At 53.1% G+C, this 12,661-nt stretch overlaps 2 protein-coding genes across 7 annotated transcripts in view; one reads left to right on the top strand and one right to left on the bottom strand.

Moving 5' to 3' along the window:
- The window catches only part of ttll11 (tubulin tyrosine ligase-like family, member 11), a 188,403-nt gene that overhangs the window by 79,730 nt on the left and 96,012 nt on the right, over positions 1-12,661 (bottom strand). The window contains exon 10 of one of the 2 annotated variants that reach the window (XR_007935867.1): positions 10,373-10,384. The exons of the other annotated variant lie outside the window; for it this stretch is intronic. The gene's annotated coding sequence lies outside the window, so the exon portion shown is untranslated. Of the gene's footprint in view, positions 1-10,372; positions 10,385-12,661 lie in introns of those variants that run through there. 2 annotated transcript variants of the gene reach the window in all.
- dab2ipb (DAB2 interacting protein b) overlaps positions 1-12,661 on the top strand; it is a 170,888-nt gene that overhangs the window by 79,548 nt on the left and 78,679 nt on the right. The window contains exon 1 of one of the 5 annotated variants that reach the window (XM_051932096.1): positions 10,546-10,651. The exons of the other annotated variants lie outside the window; for them this stretch is intronic. The gene's annotated coding sequence lies outside the window, so the exon portion shown is untranslated. Of the gene's footprint in view, positions 1-10,545; positions 10,652-12,661 lie in introns of those variants that run through there. 5 annotated transcript variants of the gene reach the window in all.

The raw sequence follows: 12,661 nt of genomic DNA on the forward strand, positions 1-12,661 counted from the left end.
TTCCTGCTCTTCGTCCTTGGCCTCCACTCCTCTTCTGACTCCTGGTGATGGGGGCCTTGACCTGGAGGCACTTCAGGTGCCATTCCACTCTGACAGGTCACACCTAAAACTACAATTCCCAGAAGCCTTTGCAGTAGTCTGCAATCTTGCCGCTGCCATCTAGTGGCCTGAGTTTTTATGACACTTTTAGAGTGCATTGTCATTAGGTACAAGGGTGACTTGTGACCCTTTGTGACCCAACGGCAGCATCCCGCAACCTTTGGGAAAGTTACTTCTGAAATGGGGTCCTTGCACAGGCCAGTGAGGGGCTGCAGCCGATCTGACACCCATCGCTTTGTTTGTTTCCGATGCGGGTAACCCAGTGCACAGTGTGGCACACGTCCCGTCAACACATCGAGCTGAGGTTTCGAGCTCCGAGTGGTTAGGGCAACGTCGGCGGGAGGCAGCAGAGACTGACAACTGGGATTTGCAATCCATTGTGACCTCTCGGGTGACGGACACCTCCTCCAGAGAGCCAGCTGGAGCCGACCGTGTAAGATTAGCAGTGGCCTGATCTCCAGGTCCAGGCCAGCAGGTGAGGTGGAATGGAAGGGAGGTCTGAAAATGTAAAGGCGCCCTTCCTCGTTCAACCATCTGCTTCAGCCAAACCGATCAGAGCACATCAAGGAATCGCCAAGTGCTGGAAGTGGGTAAAGCAAACCTCAGGTGACAGACAACATGGCAACCATTTTACTTTGTTATGTGTTACTCGACAAAAAGGGAGGCAGCATGCAGAAAGCGTCAATAAGCTCCATGATTCAGTACTCGAAGCAGCAAAAACCTGAAACCAAGCTGATTTATTAATTAGAGAGAGAATTTCTAAAACACCTGAAACACGTCTACAGGCCCAGGCCTCACTTCTCATCTCCTCTCCTCACTCGGCTGCGGTGACAGTCCATCGGACCCCCTGCGCCTCGGGTACTCAAGACACCTTCACGTCCGGTCACGGATCCATGCAAAGTCCAAACGTCCCCACAGATCTCCACCTGCTCACGAACGTGGCGATGCTGCGCCCGCTTTGGACACCTAACGCTGGCACCAGCAACCTCAGTAAATGTAATGGTGAGACAGCAGCAAAGTAACAGCCTGTGGCCCACCGCTCTAAACCGCTGACCCCTGAATCGGCCGTTAACTTCAGCTGTTAGTGCGCCGTCACTTCATCGGGGTCTTGTCTTTGTCGTACCAGTCACCCAAATGACCGTTGATAAAACACCGAGGGAAATCCCTGAAGCTAACTGAAGAAGGGGGCAAAGGCAGTGTGTGTGGAGACCACCGATGGCCCCCCTTCAGCTCCTGGCATTGAGCTCTCTTCGTGTCCCGCCACCCTGTCCATCCTCATCCTCATCTCTGGTCTCTGCCCACGCCTTGTCAAGTTGCTCAGTGTCTGCTGAGGCCTCGCTGATTCATATCCATTTGTCGCCGCATTCATTAAAAGTGGCAAAGCAAATGCCAATGCGCCTCTTGGTATATTTGCCGTTTTGCTTTCACTTTCTTTCTCATTTGTTTTTTTCTTTGCACTTTTTCCCAGTTATGCAACGCGACATCTGGTGTGATGGATGTTAACATTCCTGGTGCTGTTGACTTGACAGGCGGCGCATTAGACGGCCCAGGCCTCACTTCTCGGCTGCAGTGCCAGTCCGTCGGACCCCCTGTTCTGGGGGTGGTGGACGTCTTGGGTGCTCAAGGCAGCTTCTCGTCCTGTCACTGACCGGCCTTCTCTTATCTGGCAGTGCCAGGCACTTTACAAATCAAAAAAGGAGAAGGTGATGTGAGTTGAGAGTAAGGCGCTATATAAGCAGAGTGGCATGGCATTGGCATGTTGGCAGACCTAGAACGCGCCAATCCACAGACAAAGACGGGAATGGAAACAGTCCAAAGTCGTCAAAAATCAAATAACCAAACCCGCTGACAGAGGAGGGCCTCAGATCTTTGAAGAGCACGTGGAGAGTTGTGCCAGCTGGCCAGGGCACCTCAGTGAGCCCCATGTGGCCGAGCTCACCTCCCTGAAAATCCTCCAGGATGACGATGATGATGATGATGATGATGCCAAGCGGTTCATCCTGAAGGCTACAGCCAGCGTACGGTCAGAGGGTGAGGGTTGGCTTCACCACTGAGTAGGACATGCTTCTCAGATGGAGGCAAAAGTGTGGGGTGGTCCTGATCTCAGCTTCCTCGCGGTGGGCTTCCGTCTCCATCACTCGCTGGGTGATTCTTTTCTCTCAGAAATCCCACCCTCCCATCCCACTGGCTGCCATTTTTCTGTCACCTGTAAGATGGTGGGCCCATTGTTGCTGTGGTCCACACGCCGTCCCTTTGCTGTGATGCCACCTCCCTTTAAATGACTCAGCTGACGTGTGTGTGTAATAAGGACGGCTGCCCGCCACACAACTTGTGTCCGTGACTTTGGAGTGGACATTTTGTGGTCTTTGTGACATTGAGACAAGTTTAAAAAAATAAAAAATGAGCCAGGCCTGAGCCAGGAGGTCACCTGATGTCAAATCTCCCAAAGAGGCGGTGGCACGAACCCAAAAACTTGCCAACACCATCCTGGTTAGAGCTCATCTGGGCATCAGAAGTCACTTCTAACAATAAAAAAAGTCCAAAACCGCTCAGAGTGACCACAAGCACAGAGATGGAGACTCTGCAGCTATGGCAAGTCAAGGCCTACAAGACGAGACCCCCTAGCACTGGCCTTGGCATCACAGTCAGGTGCCCATTGAAAGGATGAATACAAGCCTGGAACTGAGCGGGCAAGATTGGCGGGCGCCAACACAAGTGGGTCAAACAAACTACAAGGAAGGGCCGAGTAACGTTGGATTGATTTGAAGGCGGCGGGTGGTGAGGCCTTGACCCAGCGGTGGGGTACCCAGCTGCAGTGCCACTTTCTTTTGCTCTATTCCTGCTCACGGCCTAATGCTCTGCTCGATGCCACGGCTTTTGCCATGTTGGCCATTTTGGGTTTTCCTTTCTGTCTTACATTGAATGAGAGAAACTCAACAGGACTCAGGATGGCGACCATACAAAACATGGCCATCCCTCGACTTCAGTGGCCCTTGGCGCAGGTAACTACTGGGAAATGTTCTGCCAGCTGGGCCGAATGTGCCAAGTGAGGATGAGCATCTGGAGCTGGCAGCTGCACCCTCCTCAGATCAGCTCTGAAAGTCCATGGTTGCCCATTTGCCATCTTTGATTGGCAGGGTTGATTTGGGCCTGTCATACTTTTAATGGAGAACTCCGGTGAGCTAAACGTATGATGCCTTGGGCAGGAGTGGGAGCTGCCAGTCCAAACAGCTGAACAGTGTAATAGGAGTGCCAGTCAATAAATCACTACCCTGGCATCAGGTAAGCTTAGAGCAGAGACCTCTTGGTGCAGAAGAGCATGCTGGACATTGGCTTCCCTTTACCTCACTGACCTTATCGGCGCTGGCACCGTCGCAGGCCTCCCTTCTTAAAGTGTGCCAGATGAAGATGCTAAACAGTGGCATGACCCAACCACCGTTGGTATTGGCATGAACTCACTACTTTGGGATTCTCTCACCTCACGTTGGCCTGTTAGCACTGCTGCCAAGGCTCCTTGTGTTGCTCTTTCTGGATTCAGTCAGGGTCAGCCATCTCAAGGTCTCTGCTCTGCTCTGGACATCCACATGAATATGGGCATCGCCCATGGCATTTGTTTGTGCCCAGGGAGCAGCTAGTTTGCTGTTTATTTTTAATGACACCCCTGTAGCCTGAGCTCAGTTTCCGCTCCACTTTTGATTCCTAGCAATGCATTAGGGAGCAGGAGCCAAAGGCCGAAGGGACAATACAGGACAGGACAGAAGCCCGCCCTGAACACCCCGGGGCACACTCAAGCCCGTTTGTGTCTAAAGCCTGCCTTATCCGTAATGTCCGCCTCTCCAGAGGACCACCCAGTGTTGGGCGGATTTGGTCTCTCCTCTTAGTATCTGGTCAGGTGATGCCACTTGTGTGCCTCTTGCTTGTTTGATTATGCCATCACTGTAAACAGGCAGCCAATTGGCACAGTGGTCTGACGGCTCCAGAGCCTGGGCACTGCCTCTGCGTGCGATGTCTGTGTGTCCTCCCTGTGCCCGTGTGTGTGCCAGGGCTTTGTGTTTTGTAATGGGCTCACATCTCATCCAGGCCTCACTCTGGTGTTGTTCCAGGGGCTGCCAGGTTGTGACCCTGTAAGGTGACATCAGGACCTGAGGGAGCAAAACGTGTTGCATGGCCCACTTTGGTGCTTTTTCATCCACCCGCTTTCAGGGCACCCTAATCGAGTGTGGGGCCATGGCAGGCTGCCAGAGTATAAGCTAAAATGAGGATCCGAATTGTTTTGCTGGGTCACCAGTCGACTGGCTGGCACATGAAGAGCTCACGAGGTGCCCACCCTCGGCCACTGAGTTCGAGTGCCCAGCCATCTCCAATTTCTTTACCAGGTGCCCGGCTGAGTTGCCCACTTTGCTCCGTGCTGCTCTCATCTACCATTCAAGGTGTGTGGGAGGCAAACCGGCGGTGCGTTGTAATTACGAGGAATGAATGGCGGGCGAGATGCTGGCTTCGACGTCAGGCTGTCATTACAGAGAAGTTGTTTTGTTCTCGCTGAGCGTCTGCTGAGTGGCACACATTCAGTGACACAAAGTCGTGACGCTTGGTGACGTCGGCTGTGCTGCGCTGCTGATCCTTCAGCCCGGCCCGCTTTTCCGGAGCTGTTTATTCACGTTCTTTCTTTCCCAAATTCATTTGGAACGAAGGCCTCTGTTGCCTTTGTCTCTCTTTTATGTCACACAAGCAGGCAGGTGTCAGCCTGCTGTAGGCCATGTCACCTGCTGTCACATCTCAACTGGCAGGATATAAGGGCACTATATATGAGCAGAACTCAGGCCTGTCATAAAATGTTGAACCTGTGACAAGATCAATGACTACTGCTGTGGCAGCTCTGATGTGGCATGGCAGCATTGTCATCATTAATGTTTGATGGCGCGCCTGTCACCGAGACCACAGGAGAAAACGGATGAGGGGTGATCAGTCGGGCAGACCAGAGCCTGTGAGGTTCAGGGAGGAACGGGCCTGTCTGCTTCACTCTGCACACGTTCTGCACTTATGGGGTCTGTCAATCAGGGGGACGTGATGGAGGAGAGGAGTCAGGGGAGAACTTTGAGAATTGTCCGCATCTGAACATCCGCAAAACCAAAGACCTGCTTACTGACTTTCACCTCACCAAAGAGCCTCTACGTGTGGTCACAATTCAAGGAGTGAAGTGGTCCGTTCATACAAGTCCTTGGGGGTCCATATTAATGACGGGTTGGACTGGTCTCATAACACAGAAGAACAATATACTGAAAGAAAGGGCAGAGCAGGTTCTTTAGGGGTCCTTTATTGTGGGGAGTGACATCCTTCACACCTTCTAGAACTCTGTGACAGTCAGTGGGGTGTGCTGGATTGGTGACATCACTTCAAGAGAGGACCACCTAATTAAAAGGGCAGACTCAGTTATGGGACACACTCTGGACCCCCTGGGTTAGAGAATTAAAACAGAACTGAGCGCCATTATGAACAACGCTGCACATTCTCTCTCTGACACACCAACACTGAGGACAACTGGGGGTCCTTAATGACGAGAGGCAATACGTCCATACAGCGCCCTAACTGGGACTGCCAAGTTACAAGTGTTCTTTCCTTTTACTTTTCTTGCTTTAATGTCGTTGTGCTGTGTGTTCAGACCAAACTGTGTGTGTGTATCGATTTGATTTATTGATTGATTTATCGATTGATTTTTTTGAAGAGCTTCTGTAACAAAGTCAAATTTCCCCCTTGGGGACAAACGAGGGTCTCTCGAAAATCCACAGGAACAGCAAGCGCCTCCCGCAGACCTTCGGAGTGTTTTATGGACCACCTCCATGGGCCGAGTGCAGCTTTACAGAAACTGCCAACATTAGCAGGGCCATTCAGCTCAGCAAGGCGCTATATCACCAAACATGTTACCCGCTGTGGTCACTGCCTGGATACCCACCCTCACCCTGGACCTCCTATTGTGCATTCAGAGCTGACATTTCATCTTTCTATGTGTCTCCCCTCCTGTTTATCGCCCAGGCCCCCCGTCATGGTTCCTCTGATGGTCCACCATTTGGTTGTCATTGTCACACCTGACCAGTGTGGTCCTTCTCTTATCAGCTAGTTTAGGTTTACTAAAACGGCTCAGGACTGACCCCTTCTGGATTCCACTTTTCATACCCCAACACCTGGAGCTTCTTCTTCTCTGCAGTTGTTCACAAAGCCCCCTTCTGAAAATCTCCCTAAGTTGGGTTCCACCGGAACTGGAAAGCATCTGACCCTTCAAGGGTCTCCTCATTTTAGATACCCTGGAGCTGTGACCTCGTTAATAAGTCCTTAGGATGAGCGTCTGATGTGAAGGGTGACCCCCAGATTGTTCAACTTTGAACAAAGCTGATGACTTGTGGAGCCCCCGTCAGTGGTCATCACCTCCTGTCACCAATCCCTGGCCGGCGTCATCTTGATTGTTTCTCCAGCCACCTTTTGAAGACCTCGCCAGTTCAGTGAGGTCTGCAGGGCGCCCCCTTAAGGTCAGGCTGACTGACTTGAATGTTTTCAGCTGTCACCATTTGTGAATTTCACCTCAAGAATTCCTTGATACTTCTGATTCCCTCAGTACCATCGAGGAGACATGGCCACGGCCACTGCCGCCATGTTTAATGCCCTCTTGTTCTACCAGCATATTTCACATTTGGATTTCAGAATCTCTCGAGGCTCGTCCAGGGGGGTCAGAGGGGCAGCTTTAGTTTGTCAGGCCCAGGATCGCAGCACAGTCTTGTTCCTCTGACGTCGATGGCCTCCTTGGCACTGCTGTGTGACAGGGGTGCCCCTTCCTGTCCAAGGTTATGGGAATTCGCCTTCAGCACAACAGACTGCAGAATTTGCTGGGAGCACAAGCCTCATCAATGGCACCAAAGTGACAAAGTCACCTCACTGAGTGAGGGGCAATGATGAAATGGACATGCCAGGAGAAGACCTGTAGGGCATGAGATCAGTCTGGACCAGAAGAGGCCATTCAGCCCACCAAAGCGCACCAGTCCTGTCCACTTCAATCTTCCTGAGGATCCCTGAAGTCCTCCTGCCCACCACGTTACTTGGTCACTCACCTTTCCCCTTACCAGGTTTCAGGTTGTCCCCCTATGTCCTTGATGACCTCATTATTAAGTCACCGTCTCGACCCACTGTACTGATGGCCTTCCTCATTTCAAACACTTCACTCAGGTCTCCTCTTCATCACTGTAAAGGCTCTTATTTCATAACTCACCCCCTGTGGCCCCCCATAATCAGCCTAGTCGCTCTTCTCTGGACCTTCTCTTGTGCTGCTTTGTCTTTCTGGAGACCCAAACTGCCCCCAGGACCACAGCTGAGGTGTCACCAGTGCGTTATAAAGACTCAGCAGGACCTCCACACGTCAAGGCGCTATATAAACTACTTTGTGAACAACCGCTGATGGTGACATTCAAGGGTTTACTAGAGTTTATGGACCTGCTGAATTTCACCCTGTCATAGCAGTAGATGCCAGTGGTGGCTGGCAAGGTGACTCAGTGGGTTGCCCTGCTGCCTCCCAGTGCCATGCCCAGTGTGTGGTCTGAAAATCATCCTTGTGCCTGTCTGGCTTTTCTTGCAGAATTCCGCTGCCAGTGATGTTCTGGCACTTGGTTCAGGTTGTATCCCTGCCATGTGCCCAGTGTGCCCTTTCAAATGGTTGGATGAATGTCACCTCTGGGAGTCCCCAGCCCATGATGAGGGATGCTGAGCATATACTGTTAGCTGGGCAGATGGACGGAGCTACAGTTGCCAACCTGTCTTGAACCCATGTTGCCCTTTTCACCCTGCTGGTAAAGCTGCTCATGCCAAATCTTTGAGATCAGTGCCAAGCACCAGCAGTCTTTGCTGAGGCCTGTCGGTGTTTATGCTCATTTTATATTTGGAGGTGCTTGGTTTTGTTTGAGGACCCCAGTGGTTCTTCAGGGCCTTTGTAATCCATGGGCCCAGATGGGGGTGCCACTTCTCAGCAGGATGGGCACTCACCTCTGGCCGTTATGCTGACACCACTAATGTCTATGAGCAGCTGGCCAGATGGACTTATGTGGGAGAGTCGAGTCTTGCAGAACCCGGTGAGGTGCCAAGGTAGGGACTGGCAGCTGACTGTCACCAGTGGTGTTCTTGGTGTTGAATTGTTGCTGGGGTCTGGTCAGTTTTTCAGATGACTGAATTCTGTGCCCTTGGGTGGCACCATGATCTTTGGCTGTCATGAGCCCCGCTTGCCTCCTCTGTACAATGCTGAATGCCCTTCTCTGCTTGTGTCCTTCATCTTCTTCACAAAATGCCCTTGTGGTGCCCTTTTTCTCATCTCCTGGTCAAGTGTTGCCCAGTTCCCAATTGCTGACCTGCTTCTCTCCATGTGTCCAACCATAGAGATGGCTTGAGGCTGCTCTCAGTGCACTCCATCAGGTACCCATCACTGTGCCCACACAGACTCCAGCATGTTTGTGGGCTCCCCTCCTATTGCCCACTAGGCAGTCAAAGTGCGCCCCTCAGTTGGCTTTGTCTCACCACCTTTGTCTAATGTCTGCTGCCAAGAAGCTCATCTCACCCCGGGCACCCTGTCACTTGGTACCCAGGACAGCCTGGTGTGCCACAAGTCACTTAAAGATGCTTGTGCCATGCAGCCCCAGGGACTCGGGTTGCATTCTGAGCTCCCTGAGTTGCCCAAACTGGTAACTGTGAATGAACTCCAGTTTGGTGGTTGGGTCCCATTCCAGTCCCAGATACAGCGGTGGGCACACAGCCTGAGCAAGAGGAGGAGGAGTGTGCCACACGTACAGTGGCTGTGCATCCATAGATGGCCTTGGTGACAGAGGGCGCCAAGGATGGCAGCTGAGCAGCCAGCTGGAGTCACATGTGCTGTGAGGGCTGCCGACTCCGCAGATCCTTTGACGATTTTCTTTGGTGCCGAAAGCTGAATCAGTGAGCGGAGGGCCGTGCCAGGGACGAGCGGGCTTGTCGAGTGGGCTGTCGAACTGTGCGCCTCGTCTTCAGAATCGGACCGCTCTCCACCACCGAGCCTTGAAGGACATCGAGTGGCACAGGTAAAGAAAGGCACTTTGTATCTGTCGTGACGGCTGTGTGGGCGATGCCAGGCTGACCTACATGTGATGTTCATTACCAACCTCAGATGTCGTCAACCTGGCAGGCTGGAAGGTGCTATAAACACTGAGACTCTGCTTTGTGCTCAGAGACTGCTTGTGTCTGTGTGTGTGAAAGGCGCTATAAAATGAAACACTTGTGTGCCTTACGCTGCATTACCAGACCATTGAGGGCACTGCCTTGAGTCCAGCTGCTCCTGACTTTAGTCTGCCTGGCATGGCCAGTTTTTAGGGCATGCTAATCAGAAGAACGGGTTGGGTGGCCGACGTGGCATCGGTTCTCCTGGCACTTCCTATAAATGTCACCTTTAAAGAGAACTGTCAACGTGGATGGGTGACAGGCCAGGATGTCCAGCCTGCCAGCTTCAGGGAGCAGAGCCTGCTGTCCCCTGGAGGTCGGTGGCCTGTGGCCAGGAGATGCCCTCTGCTACAGCAGAAACAGATCGGAGGCCACCATGATGAGCAGAAGTGATCGACAGCCAAAGTTGGCTGGCGTGACACAAATGTGACATGTTGGCCCCCCGGTCAGCCTCTCTGTCTTTTTTATTTTTCTTTTCAGACATGAAGGGGCCGCCCACCCACTGGATTTCATGCGGCCATCCATTTAGTGAGCGCACGGTGTGGACCCCCAAGTTCTGCATTGTGACGGACGGCCAGCTGGTGCTGCTTGACAAAGAGGAGGTACGTGAGCGGGCGCGGCGACTGGTGCTGGTCACTCTGCTCCCCCTCGTGGTCATTCTCTCTTTTTTTTGTCCATTTGCACGTTTTTTTTGGTGTTTCGCTCCGTCTGGCATATGTAAGGCGCTATAAAGTGGTGCTGGGGTGCTTGGCTGGAGCCCATGGCAGCTGTCACTGTGGGAGGCGACTGATGACAACGCATGAAGCCCAGGCCATCGACAGTGGACACCACCACCATGGACATCAGATAGAAGACCATCAGAGGCCGCTGTTGGATCACTCGGACCATGACCAGCCTGCCCTCACTTTCAGGGTGTCTTGTAGTTGCCGGCCAGTAGCGCGATGTCCGGTGAATGGTTGGCATCTGATGTCGTGATGTCTTCACGGGTGTGCTTCTTGTGATGAGGCCCTGCTTGCATGACGTGTGACAAAGGACCCTAGATAAGCAGCGTCCTGTCATCGTCATTCTCCCAGTTCCTCGTTGTGGGCGGCACTGCCCGACGTCAAGTCGGCAAATACCCACAGTCGGAGCGTCTGCGTGATCCACACGTCCTCCCGATGCCAGCTGCCATTTGCCACTCACGTCTTGTCACTCTTCTGCCTGCAGATTCACCCGCTGCTGCTTCAGGAACGGCGCGCCGAGACATGCAAGGCGAGGTTGCTGCGCCGGACCATCAGCGTCCCTGCGGACAGCCAGATGCCCGAGTGCCAGGCAGAGCCATCGGGGGACAACAGTGAGTACTGAAAAGCCTCGCGGGCAAGGTGGTGATGTCATTGTGAGGAGGTAATTGGGCCTCGGGATGGGGGTGGGGGGCAATGCCAGGGCGTCCCTTCTGCTGTGGTGGTCTGCCAGTCAGATGTGGTTGGACCACACGTGGGACTTGCATGTACCCAGGGGTCTGGCAGTTTTGAACTTTAGTAGTTTGATTGTATTTGGTGTAAGTGACCACAGCATGAGTTAGTGACAGTGACACACTCAGCGGTGGCATTGCTTTGTTTTGGTTGAATAAACAGCTGGAGTCGCATGCCAGTGTATGATAAGCTGCTGCAGACATCAAGTTCTTCTTCTTCTTCTTAATTTAGTGGGAGAGGGCTGACACTTAGCGGCCCCCTCCAACAGGTCAGCAAGTGCGGGTGGTCCTTACCTGAGAGGACGTGTTGGCTGGACAGCTCAGAGGAAAGACCACCTGCCTGGCGTCAGAAGGGTAAAGATGGCCCAATGCCAACCCATGATGGAGACATGTTGTGACGGTCAAGCCCCCTTAAGGGAGGTGAAGGGGACAGCAGATTGTGGCAGAGGGTGACACCCTCGTGGGCCAGGTTACCCACATGGCATCAATGTCACTTGTGCAAGGCCAAGGAGAGTCCATCAGACTGCACATGTTCTGTCAGTGGGTGGCACTGTCCAGAGGGGCAGGTGACTGTGCCACCTTGGCTGCCTGGCTGGCCATTGTCCTCATGTGTGTGTCAGCCCCCATGAAGTGCTGAGAGTGCCATTGTGATCGTCACATGATGCAGGTGATTCCAGGGTGTGCCAGTTTGGTGGGTGGTCAGCTCTGTCATGCCAGCGGGGACGCCATTCAGGCGCGTCTGACTGACCCTACGTGATGGTGGCTCACTTGTTCTCGTCGGTCAGAGGGGCTCGGTGCTGGGAGCTGGCGATACTTGTGTGTGCGTCCTCGGGTGTCCAGCACCTCAGTCACTAACCTGTCCTCCTGACCCTCACACTCACTAAGTGGCCTTTTGCTGTGTCACTCTTGTCCCTCCCAGACTGGCTGGCGTTTCTTTGCATTTCTCCATCTTCAGTCCATCGGCCGAGCCCGGGGCTCCCAGAGGTTTTCTTTCATTTCCTTTATTCTGTTTAACCGGATGCCCCGTCCATGTCTTGATCCCACCTTACCTCTGGCCAGGTCTGTTAGGCACACAGGGGGCACCCCACAAACTAGGACCCTACTTTGGATGGCATTTAACATCCTCACTGTGCAGACTGGAAGAGGTCGTTCTGCCATCTGTGTGCAGAGCTCTGCCCAAGGTTGTATGTGCTCACTTGGCACCAAAGGCTCGGCCACATCTGTCCAATTCAGGGTCATCATGACCCTGCCCCGGTGGCACTGGGCACAAGCCAGGACACAGCCGTGGATCAGTGCCAGTCGACAAGTGACGTTGGGCTCTGGTCAGAAGGCTTCAGGACATTTCACACCAACTCTCTGCTCTGCTTCTGGGACATCACTTGGATGACAGAAAGCCCCCCATCTTGTGGTGTCATCGCCGGACTCACACACAGCGAACGGGACACGTGCGGTAGGAGTTCAAATCTGTGAAATGGGTGCAGCGCCCGGCCTCCTCCTCCAGGTGGAGCTCATGTCGGCTTCACACTCACAGATGTGACACGCTGAGCTCGACGGTGCGGCTTGCGAGTCACAAGTGGGGACAGCGCTGGCAAGTCCTTGACACCACCTTTATTTGATATAGCGCCTTGGTGAGGAGGCACTGCCACCGGCAACGGTTGAGAAAAGGCACAATGTCACTGAACTGTCACATTGGGCCCTGCTGTGTGTCCCTGAAGGACTGGCCTATTGTTCTTGATTCTCCTGAGCTGCCACAGGTGTCCCCTCAAGCTAACAAATGTGGGATGTTAACAGAAAGGACATTTAATACACAGCCAGATACATAGGAATGGCGCAATACAGAAGATGTGATAAGCAAAATAAGATATGGAGGACAGAGTGACGCGGAGAAAAGTC

Source organism: Erpetoichthys calabaricus, chromosome 9, assembly GCF_900747795.2.
Source record: "Erpetoichthys calabaricus chromosome 9, fErpCal1.3, whole genome shotgun sequence".
NCBI lineage: Eukaryota > Metazoa > Chordata > Cladistia > Polypteriformes > Polypteridae > Erpetoichthys > Erpetoichthys calabaricus.